Source organism: Mustela erminea, chromosome 6, assembly GCF_009829155.1.
Source record: "Mustela erminea isolate mMusErm1 chromosome 6, mMusErm1.Pri, whole genome shotgun sequence".
In the NCBI taxonomy this organism is placed as follows: domain Eukaryota; kingdom Metazoa; phylum Chordata; class Mammalia; order Carnivora; family Mustelidae; genus Mustela; species Mustela erminea.
Window position 1 is genome coordinate 22,409,499 of NC_045619.1, and position 12,149 is coordinate 22,421,647.

The 12,149-nt window shown below is 38.0% G+C and overlaps 1 pseudogene; it reads right to left on the minus strand.

Moving 5' to 3' along the window:
• Window positions 1-9,938: 9,938 nt before the first annotated feature.
• Window positions 9,939-10,417, minus strand: LOC116593449 (annotated as a pseudogene).
• Window positions 10,418-12,149: the final 1,732 nt, after the last annotated feature.

Consider the following 12,149-nt stretch of genomic DNA (forward strand, 5'->3'; position numbering starts at 1 on the left):
CTGTTTTCTCGGGCTCGTGCTTTGGAATCGTCCTGGCTAGGAGTCTGCACGCTATGGTCTTCAGGCAGAGTCCAACCCACTCCCTTGTTTTTATATGGTATTTTTATATTTATACTTAAACATAATGGTAATTTGTTGCAAACATTAATAAATATAATGTTCTTTACATTTTAAATGGCTGAAAAATCAAAAGAATAATATTTTGTGATACATGAAAATGACATGAAAAATCCAATTTTAACATTCAAATTTTTATAGTGATAAAACCATGCTGATTCATTTCTGTATTGCCTATGACTTCTTCCACATGCCACAGCAGAGTTGAATACTGGCAACTGAAACTGTATGGCCTAATAACATATTTATTAGCTGGCCCTTTAAGAGAAAAGCTTGCCGACTGCTAGCCTTGGCACCTAAGTTTTGCCTCCTTCAGCCAATCCCTGACTTGAAACTCTTATTAATGTCTCTGATGTATTCTTAGGGACCCGGTGAATATAGATACTTCTATAGTGAGTTCTATCTTAGACCTTGCTTTTCTTGTCTCCCCCCCCACCCCTTTTTTTTTCTGGGCTTGACTAACTTCTAATACATCAGGGGAACAAAACCACCTCCTTCTTTGCCTGTCTTTTTATTTGTTTTTCTCTTTTTCCTGGACCAGTCATCTCTTCATAACACACTCTCCTAGATTTTTTACTGTGGCTTTTCTTCATAATGAGAGAGATGAAATCAAGGAGTTCGGCTTTGCCTGAAACATTCATTGTTGACATGCATCTTGTCTGCCTTCAGCTTTCAAGCATATAATTCCGTCTAGGAGATACTCTTCCATGAGACTAGCACCTGTCCAGGCCTAGACTCACTATATATGTTTTTCTTGCCTGGCTCCCTCTTAGCCTTTCTCATTTTTTCTGCATCTTAAAATCCTAACTTTAAAACTTCTAGGCCTGTTTCCTCAGGATATAAGCAATACTTGTGTCTGTTCTTAAAATAGCCATGTCATCTTGAAACTGACTCAGTAGGTTTTAAGAATTCTGCCCTGGCTGTCTCAATTTTCCCTCCCCAATCTGCCTGCCTAGTCTATAACGACCTGGTGTGGTTTAAACAACAGAAATTTATTCTCTCACAGTTCTGGAGGCTAGAAGTCTGAAATCAGAGTGTTGGCAGGGCTGGTTCCTTCTGAGGCTCTGCAGGAAGGAGCTGTTCCAACCCTCTGAGTGTCCGGCTTGTAGATGGCAATCTTCTCTCTGTGTCTCTTCACATCATCTTCTCTCTATGTGTGTTTGTGTCTCGTGTCCAAATATGACACTGGGGATTAGGGTTCCACCTGAATCTGGTATAACCTAATTTCATTTTAACAAATTGCATCTGCAAGGATCTTATTTCCAAATAAAGTCACATTCTGAGATACAGGGGGTTAGGACCTCAACATATGAATTTTGAGAGGACACAGTTCCCTTCAAGCTTCTCTCCCATACCTAGCCCTTCCTCCCTAGGTTTCTTTGTACCCCTCATATCTTCTCTCTTCTGGTATCAACTCTTCTCATTATAGAGTATAATTTTTATGGGCAGTTAGATGGGAATATATGTATGTCCTTTTTTCTTTTTGGTGTTCTAGCTTGGTTTTAAAAATTTCTTATTTTCCTTTTATATCGATTTATTTTTCTCTCTAGGGCCTTTCCTTTCTCCTAAGGAATTCTCTTTCTTTCTCGAGAGCCTTACCTGGCCAACTGCTGTTCTCTTATTTTTTTACTTCCCCCCTGCTCTGTTCTCACTCTGCTAGGAAAACTGAAGTATGTCCTTTAAAATCAATGTATTTCTTCTCTTATTCTCTGGGCAAAACTGATTCCCAGAGGCAGTGTGCCAGGAAGAGGCCTTTGAACTTTATTTTTTCATTTTAAAATTTAAATTAGAAAAATGAAAAAGCAATTGTGGTAAAATACACGTCAAATTAACTGTCTTAACCATTTTTAAGTGTATAGTTCCAAATGTAAAGTATATCAACATTGTTGCATTTTAATTATTTTTAACCTTTGGTTTACAATTTCGTTATTTGTCTTCCTTGCACCAAGAAGATGAAATACATCCTATAGAATGAATACTATGTTCTTCTCTTAATTTTTATTATGAAAATTTTTAGACATAAAGAAAAGTTGAAAGAAGTATGAACACTCATATACCTGCATTCAACAATATTATTTAGTTGTATTTGTTTTATCTATATGTATTTATATGCATAAATATATATTTATGTATTTTTATGTTTACGAATGTATATATGTGTATGAAAAAATATATAATTTTATGTACTGCCTGAAAGCAAATTATGGAAATCAGGACATTTTGTCCAATATTTTTCATCATATATTACATAAAAATAAGGATAGTCTCTTATAGAACCACAATAGCATTATCACACCAAAGGAAAGGAACAGATTTCCTAATATCCTCTAATATTCAGTCTATATTCACATTTTCCCCGAATTGTCTTTTATAGTTTTTTTTTAAGTTGATTTTGAGAACCATCAAAGTTCATGCACTGCATTCTAATTCTTTTTTTCTACTAAGATACTTCTCATTTGTGTTTGAAGCCAAAATCTGAGTCTCTAAAATAAAAAGCTGTGGTGAACTTATGTAAATTAACACATTACAGTGGACAAGCCAAATGATTTCAAGAGATTTATTTATTTGAAAATATTTAAAAAAAAGATTTTACTTATTTGGGAGAGAAAGAGTGAGGGAGAGAGAGCACACAAACAGGGGGAGTGACAGGCAGAGGGAGAGGGAGAAGCCAACTCCCCATTGAGTAGGAAGCCTGGCAAAGGGCTCCATCCCAGGACCCTGGGATCATGACCCAAGCCAAAGGCAGATGCTTAACCAACTGAGCCACCCAGGCACCTGGGTTTCAAGAGATTTATACTCAGTTCTTTCTTTGGTCCTAGAACTGTTGAAGATCAGAATAATTGGGGAGGAAAGAAACCTGGGTTTGCTGAACGGTTGCCACATGTTAATGTCTAGATGTTACAATTAACAGGCCAATCCTCTGTGGTCTATGTGCAATTCACTGTCTTTTGTAATCTTAAGCCCTAGTCTACTGTCCTTCTAAGAATAGGTTATAGGGAGGGTGCCTGGGTGGCTCAGTGGGTTAAAGCCTCTGCCTTTGGCTCAGGTCATGATCCCACAGTCCTGGGATCAAGCCCCATATCGGGCTTGAGCAGAGAGCCTGCTTCTCTTCCTCTCCCTCTGCCTGCCTCTCTGCCTACTTGTGATCTCTCTCTCTGTCAAATAAATAAATAAAATCTTTAAAAAAAAAAAGAATAGGTTATAGGGAGCAAAAATTATTCCACCAATACCTAATAATCTTATACAATGAAGCTTTGTAAGTCTTACAGTTATGAAAATACTTTTTTTCTGCAAAGCTAATGTTCATTTCAGTCAATCTGCTTGGCTCGAAGTCTGTCAGAAAAAAACATCTTTCTTACTAATTTATAGTAAAAATTGCCTTCTGTCTGTAAACATCAGCCAAAATGTAATGTGTTGAAGCCTACAATGGTCAACAGTCATAAAGTACTGAAGTCCAAGGCTGTGTGTCTTCCTTCATCTTTCCTGTGTTATTTCAATTGTCCTCACCTAGTGTGGTATTGATCTTACAAGATTTCCTGAGCAATATGGCCATATATCAGGGTACATATAACTAGATGATATATATATATATATATCATCTAGTATAGTATTAGAGAGATGGTTAATTCCACCTCCCCCTTTCTCCTTTCAGAACCATCTGAGAAGTAGATTCAGGGGTCACTCAGGAGATGGACATACCAGCCCAGTTATTGTAAAGTGGATTGGAAAATGCAGTTGGATCCACTATTGGGCTTCCTCCCCACAAGTTCTAGACCTTGGGTTAACTCACCTGAGGTGAAAGTTAGAGTGTTTAGAGCAGGTTCACATACCTAGAATTGCTGCCTCATGCTCTGTGAGCCTCTATAGTGTGAGCACAGAAAGGAAAAGACTGTAAGTTGGGTACTTTTTTCCCTAAAATTGAAAATTAAAATAAATACGGTAAAATTAATCATTTTCAATGAATAGTTGGATGAGTTTGGATTAATATATAGAATCATATAACCACCATCAAAATCAAGATAGAGACTATTTCCTTTATCTCAAGATGTTCCCTCCTATGCTTTTGTAGTCAATCTCCTACCCTGCACACCCAGGCAATCCTGATCAGATTTCTGTCCCTATAGTTTTGATTCTAGAATATTATATAAATGGAATTGTACAGTATATAGCATCCACATTGTTGTGTGTATTAGTAGTTTGTTTCTTCTTATTGCTGAATTGTATTACGTTGCATGGATCACAGTTTGTTTACACATTTAACAGGTGCTGGACATTTGGGTTTGCAGTTTGGGGCTGTTATGAATAATTCTCCTGTAAACACTTTTCCACAAGTATTTGTGTGGACTTACGTTTGCATTCTCTTGAGGAAATTTCCAGGAGTGTGATTGTTGGATTGCATAGTAAGTATGTGTTTGACTTTAAGGGAGATGGTGTACTGCTTTTTAAAACATTAATTCCTCCCAATAGAGGGACATGAAGCAATGCATGTTATACTTTAAACACTGACAAGGCAGGTAAATTTCTCACTTGGGGATCAGTAAGTGAGGTATGAGGAGAAAGGGTAGAAGTATGACTTTATTGCAGTGACTCATACCCCTGGGTGATCATTAGACTTTCATAGGAAGCTTTTATAAAGTCTGATGCTAGTTCCCAACCCCTCCTGCAGAATTAATAGGTTTTTGGTGAAACTTATATTCTTTAAAGAGCCCCAAATGTTTCTAATATTTAGCAAAGATTGACAACCACTCTTTTCATTGAAATTCCCTCATAGAAACATGGTGCTCGTGAAATGGATTTGGGCTCTAAATAACCAAGACGTCATTTCCTTGATGAGAAAGAATCAGTAATATGATAAAATTAGTGGTAACATTCTTGATATTGTATGAAACAGTGTGAAACTCGTAACATTTTGGGATCTAAATATATTTTTAAAAATGTAATATCTTGTAGGAATTTAAAGAAAATTTATGCAAGTAAGAGAACTGTAATTCTGAAATTACTTAGGCTACTTTATTTTTTTTATTTTTAAAATTTAAAATTTAAAATAAATGAACATATAATGTATTATTTGTTTCAGGGCTACAGATATGTGATTCATCAGTTTTACACAATACCCAGCACTCACCACAACACATACCCTCCCCAATGTCCATCCCCCAGATATCCCATACCCCCAACCCCCTTCCCTCCAGCAACCCTCAGTTTGTTTCCTAAGATTAAGAGTTTCTTATGGTTTGTCTCCCTCTCTGGTTTCATCTTGTTTCATTTTTTCCTCTCTTCCCCTATGATCCTCTTCTTGTTTCTTAAATTCTGCATATCAGTGAGATCATATGATAATTGTCTTTCTCTGATTGACTTATTTCACTTAGCATAATATCCTCTAGTTCCATCCATGTTGTTGCAAATGGCAAGATTTCATTTTTTCATGGCTGCATAATGTTTCTCTCTGTGTGTGTGTGTGTGTGTGTGTGCGCGCGTGCATGTGTGTGTGTGTGTGTGTGTGTATCACATCTTTATCCATTCATCTTTTGATGGACATCTGGGCTCTTTCCATAGTTTGGCTCTTGTGGACATTGCTGCTATAAAATTGGTGCTCCTTTGGATCACCACATTTGTATTTTTGGGGTAAATACCCAGTAGTACAATTGCTGGGTCAGAGGGGAGCTCTATTTTCAACTCTTCGAGGAACTTCCATACTGTTTTCCAGAGTGGCTGCACCAGCTTGCATTCCCACCAACAGTGTAGGAGGGTTCCCCTTTCCCCACATCCTCACCAACATCTGTCATTTCCTGACTTGTTAATTTTAGCCATTCTGACTGGTGTGAGGTGGTATCTCATTGTGGTTTGATTTGTCTTTCCCTGATGCCGAGTGATGTGGAGCACTTTTTCCTGTGTCTGTTGGCCATTTGGATGTCTTCTTTGCAAAAATGTCTGTTCATGTCCTCTGCCCATTTCTTGATTGGATTATTTGTTCTTTGGGGGTTGAGTCTGATAAGTTCTTTATAGATTTTGGATACTAGCCCTTTTTCTGATATGTCATTTGCAAATATCTTCTCCCATTCTGTCAGTTGTCTTTTGGTTTTGTTGACTGTTTCTTTACTGTGCAAAAGCTTTTGATCTTGATGAAGTCTCAATAGTTCATTTTTGCCTTTGTTTCCCTTGCCTTTGGAGATGTGTCTACCAAGAAGTTGCTGTTGCTGAGGTCAGAAAAGGTTGCTGCCTGTGTTCTCTTTAAGGATTCTTTTTTCAAGATTTTATTTATTTATTTGACACAGAGAGAGAGAGATCACAAGTAGGCAGGGGTGGGGGGGAGAAGCAGGCCCTCTGCCAAGCAGAGAGCCCGATGTGGGGCCCAGTCCCAGGACCCCAAGATCACGACCTGAGCTGAAGACAGAGGCCCAACCCACTGATCCACCCAGGTACCCCTCTTTAAGGATTTTGGTGGATTCCTTTTTCACATTGAGGTCTTTCATCCATTTTGAGTCTATTTTTTGAGTGTGGTATAAGGAAATGGTCCAGTTTCATTCTTCTGTAAGTGGCTGTCCAAATTTCCCAACATCATTTGTTGAAGAGACTCCCCCCCCCCCACTTTGGACATTCTTACTGCTGTGCCGAAGATTAGTTGACCATAGAGTTGAGGGTCCATTTCTGGGCTCTCAGTTCTGTTCCATTGATCTATGTGCCTGTTTTTTTACAGCTTTGTAATCATAATACATATGTACATACATAATACAGTCACAATACTTTAGCTACTTTAAAATCTAATTCAAGTGTTTAGCGTTCTCATATAAAAACCTTAGCTCTACTACTTCTTTTCAATATTAAATATATAAGGACACTTGCAAAGATATCTTTGGTTAACACTGAATCTCTCAAGGATGTTCCTGATTTGTTGAATATATTTTGTTAGGATTAAGATGATTCAGTTTTAGATGGCACAATTTCCTTGAGAAATTCTAAGCTAATTTTAGACTGTGTTTCACAAAACAAACTATGATTTAGTACTTTTGATTTGATTTGAAAGGATTGCCTTTTATTTCTTTTTATTATTTTTTTCCTTTTAAAGCAGCTTTATAATTATTGGACCCATTAACTTCTTATTGTGTATCATGTTCTTTGGACTTCATTCAGAATGTCAACTTCACTCTAAAAAGTGATGAATTGTCAAAGTAAAGTGTGGATGTTTCAGGAAAAATATCGCTTCACAGATGTCTCATTGTGTTTAGAAGTAAAATATAGACAGGCTACTTTAGGTTGAGAATTTCCAAAGTCAAGATGAAATAAATTGACAGATGGTTAAAAACAATGAAGAGCCTCACTGGACATAGGAGGTTTCGAATAAGCTGGTTTGGAACGTGGCAGTCTGAGGACAAATTAATAGACTGCATCTTTTTGCATGGAGCATTTACAGTATAAACTAAGGATTACTTACGACTGTTTTGAATTGCCGATGGTGCAGAAAACAGCAACAGGAAAGAGGAAAGAAAAAAGGATGGTTCTTTATCATGAGTACTAACTCATTGATCAAGAAAGTATTTAACTGGGACGCCTGGGTGGCTCAGTGGGTTAAACCATCTGCCTTCGGCTCGGGTCATGATCCCAGGGTTGTGGGATCGAGCCCCATATCGGGCTCTCTGCTCGGTGGGGAGCCTGCTTCCTCCTCTCTCTGCCTGCCTCTCTGCCTGCTTGTGATCTCTATCAAATAAATAAATAAAATCTTAAAAAAAAAGAAAGTATTTAACTATACAAACATTGTTAGAGCAACATCAATAAAAAAACAAAGAAAAAAAAACCCCCAGTGCTCTCATATTCCTGTTACTTGAAAATCAATCTGTTCTCATTTTTTATTTTTTAGGATCCTTTTGTTCCATATATTAGGTAGAAGATTGTTTATTCACCATTTCCAAACTGTAAGGCACACAGCCCAGGTTTGTTTTGCTTTGTTTTGTTTTGATATTATAATATTGCCATGGAATCTATATGCAAATTTAGAAAATACTTTGGATTATTTTCTTAAAATGAATCTGTGGAAATAGGATTTCTGAATCAATGGACATAACATTTTAATAGCTCTTTACTATGTTAACTTTTCTTTCAAAAAGCATTGTAAGACCCATTTATTCTACGCAGGTGAAAATGCACTACCTCACTGTTCCTGAGTATTGTTATTATTATTATTTTTTAAAGATTTTATTTATTTATTTGACAGACAGAGATCACAAGCATGCAGAGAGGCAGGCAGAGAGAGAGGAAGGGAAGCAGGCTCCCTGGCTAGAAGAGAGCCTGATGTGGGGCTTGATCCCAGGACCCAGAGATCATGATCCAAGCCAAAGGCAGAGGCTCTAACCCACTGAGCCACCCAGGCACCCCCTGAGTATTCTAATTTGAAATCAAATTGGTATAAAATGGTGTCTTGTTATTATTTTAATTATTTCTTTGACTGAGCACTTCCTCATATTTGTGTTTAATAATTATAATTTCTATTTTTTAATGCAAAGTGTTTTGTTTATTTCATCTATTCATTTGTGTCCAGGGAGCCTGAATAATGTTCTTACTAATTTTTATAAGCTCATTTTAATGTAGGTAATAATCCTTTCCTTATTTAATTACTATAAATATTATTTAGTCTGCTGTATTTCTTTCCAGCATAGTTTTTGTGTAGCACAAATTTTGCATATTTTAGTAAGGTAACCATCGATCATTTTATTTGTAATTTCTTTTAGTGTTTCAAAACTTAGAACATTATTACTCCAGAGATTTGAGCTGAGCTCACTGTCAAACCCCCTGAGGCCCTAGTGTTCCAGCATACTGAGAACTTAATGGGAGTATAAGCTGAGTAAGGAAATCAGGACAGATAGAGTTAAGGTTAGATTACAGTTGTATTATTAAATGGTGAATGTGTGTGTGTGTGTATGTGAGAGAGAGAGAAAGAGAGAGAAACATTTCCCCACAGAGGAAATATACTGTCCTTCCTGGGAGGTATTAATACCTTCAGTTTGGTTGGCACCCACGAGACCCAACTGTGTAGTAAGAATGAAGTAGGGAGTGTGGCACTTTATGGGAAATTCAGCTTCAAGGAGGTAGCCACAAATTGATTCACATTTGGAGTACTTTTTTTGGTTTTGTTTTGGTTGTTTGAGATGAATTCATTTTAAACAGAAGTCTAACAGCTCCAGAATAGAACGAAATCTCATAATGGAGCAACTATTGCTAAATAATTTCCTGCTTGCCCCCAGATTGACCAGTATCGGAAGTATTGGGGAGATCTCATCTTACAACATGTTCTAACAAAGAAGGAAGGGTTAAAAAAAATCATACCACCTCATTGCCACATGCTTGGAATACTTACAACAGCTAAAGATTTTCTGGAATATCCTTAATTCAGATATTCTATTTTGTTGATCTGTGTTCATTCCTACTTGTCAGATCACAGGTCCCATCTTCTGTTCAAAAAGTGGTCACCCCATAAATTTGGCAACAGATTCCAAGCTTGTATTCTCAACCTCATTCTTCTCTTCTACTCCATTTTGATTATCTTTGTTTACAATAAAAAGAGCACCTTTATGTGCCAGTGCTTAGTTTCAGAAACTCTAATGGTTTTCTGAATGTACTGGTTGTGCTGTGCAAGGAAGAAGCCACTCGGTTCTTTCTCACCACTGCCTTCCAATAAAACCTGCAGCTAAACTCCATTCCAAGCTTCTGGATGGTGTCTAAGGTTTTTGTTTCTCTGGACCCTGGAGATTAGAACATTTTGAGGTATTAACAATCCCAGCCCAATCTAATTCAAGACTTTAATTTCATGTCTGTGCACTTGTTAGCATTTAATGAACCTCACTCCATGTACTTTCAAGATACCAGGACACAGCCCCCCACCACTTCACTCCCTTAATCTTCTCCATAGCTCTTCTACTAAAGAATATGGCCTCCATGGTGACTGGCTATTTTGGGAGTTTTCCTTCCCCAAAACTTTATAGTAGCCCCATCACATCACATCGAAGATAGGAGCAGCTCCAGTCTTGGTGTTTCATTTTGTTTTCTTTTAAGGCATCAATTACCCATGTCTGCTCACTGACCAAGGTCCACAGTTTACCAAGGGTGACAGTTGGGCAGAAGCTCTGGTTCCTCTGAGTGGTAATGCCTCATACCGACCTTTCCAAAGTAACCTGGGTGATTTTTGTCAAAGTTGATTCTGTGGTGATGCAGGCCACCAGCATTGTCCTGGCTTCCTGGGTGCTTCTGGTGTTTGTTGATGCGGCCGTGGAACCCGAAGTTTCTAGGTCTTCTTTAGTCTGGATGGCATGTCTGCAGTCCAGACGAAAGAGCAGTTATCCATATCTGATTGAAAGCTTCTTGTCCCTGTCTCCAAGATACTTGAAATGGGCAAGTGGGGAGCCGAGATCCATTTTTCCTTTCTTACTCTTTCTACCTCTTTCCCCTATTTGTAGATGCTCCAGGGTTAAGCAGGAAGAAGAGGGGTATTTTTTTAAAACCTAGTTGGTGTTAGTCTGTGAAAACCCTCTACATAGCAAACATCCAAACACTGATCATTTTTCAAATAGGGGGCTTTTGTGGGTTCTTTGGGGACTCTCTGTTGGAGACCTCTGATGCTGCAACATTTCCTAATGTGGGTGAGGTTCTCCCTTGCTGTCCTCTTTTGATATGCCCTCAACCCAACTCCAGCAGTTCATACCCTGCAGCCTCTTTCTGCTGGGACAGCCTGGACCTTGGCAGGCAGTGTTCTTGGGTGGTGTCCTTTCAAGAAATCTCTGGCCTGGCTATTCTTTTTTATTTTTATTTTTTTAGTATTTTATTTATTTATTAGAGAGAGAGAGAGCGAGCAAACTCAAGCAGGGGAAGGGATAGAGGGAGAAGAAGAGGCAAATTCCCCGCTGACCAGGGAGCCCAACATGGGGCACGACATCAGACTCCAGGATCAGGACCTGAGCCAAAGCAGCTGCGTAACCAGCTGAGCTCCCCAGCCTCTCATGATCTGACTATTCTTTATAGCATTCATTTGGCCCACAGAGGCATGGTGCTTCTCTAAACTCTGGAAATGTAGTGTTCTCTCTTTGTTATCTATCATACACTGTTCCAGCCAGCCTCTTCCCTTTGGACTCTTCTAGGTGAGAACCAGGCACCATTCTCTGTGCACCCAAACTCTAGAGAACACAGATCAAACCCTCTGAGATAGGAGGAACAGTGCCCCTGTTTGCCCCTGCTGATGTGCATGCCTTAATCCCTGGAAACTGTGAATCTGTTACTTTGTTTTTTCCATAGCGATACTGTTTTGATTTTTTTGCTTTTTTCTTTGAAGTAATACCTACATCCAAGTGGGGCTCAAAATCACAACCCCAAGGTCAAGAGTTGTGCACTCCACTGACTAAGCCAGCCAGGCACCCTTACTTTTTATTTGTTTAAACTGAAATATAGTTGACATACAATATTACATTAGCTTCAAATATATAATATAGTGATTCAACAATTATATAGATTACTAAGTGCTCACTATAATAATGGTGATTACCATCGGTCGCTGTATAAAGTTACTAAATATTATTTTTTAGTTGAACATTTTATTATATATTTATTTAATTTTAATTCCAGCATAGTTAGTGTATAGTGTTATATTAGTTTCACATGTACAATACAGCCATTTGACAATTCTATACACTACTCAGTGCTCATCATGATAAATGGATTCTTAATCCCCATCACCTCTTTCACCCATCCCCCTGCCCACCTTCCCTCTGGTAACCACCAGTTTGTTCTCTATAGTTCAGGGTCTGTTTTTTGGTTGATCTCCTTTTTTTCTTTGTTCATTTGTTTTGTATCTTAAATTCCACTTATGAGTGAAATCATATAGTATTTATCTTTCTCTGACTGATTATTTCACTTAGCATAATACTTTCAAGATCCATCTATGTCATTGTAAATGGCAAGATTTCAGTCTTTTTTATGGATGACTAGTATTTCCTTATATATACATACCACATCTTTTTTATCCACTCATCTCTCGATGGGCACTTGGGCGG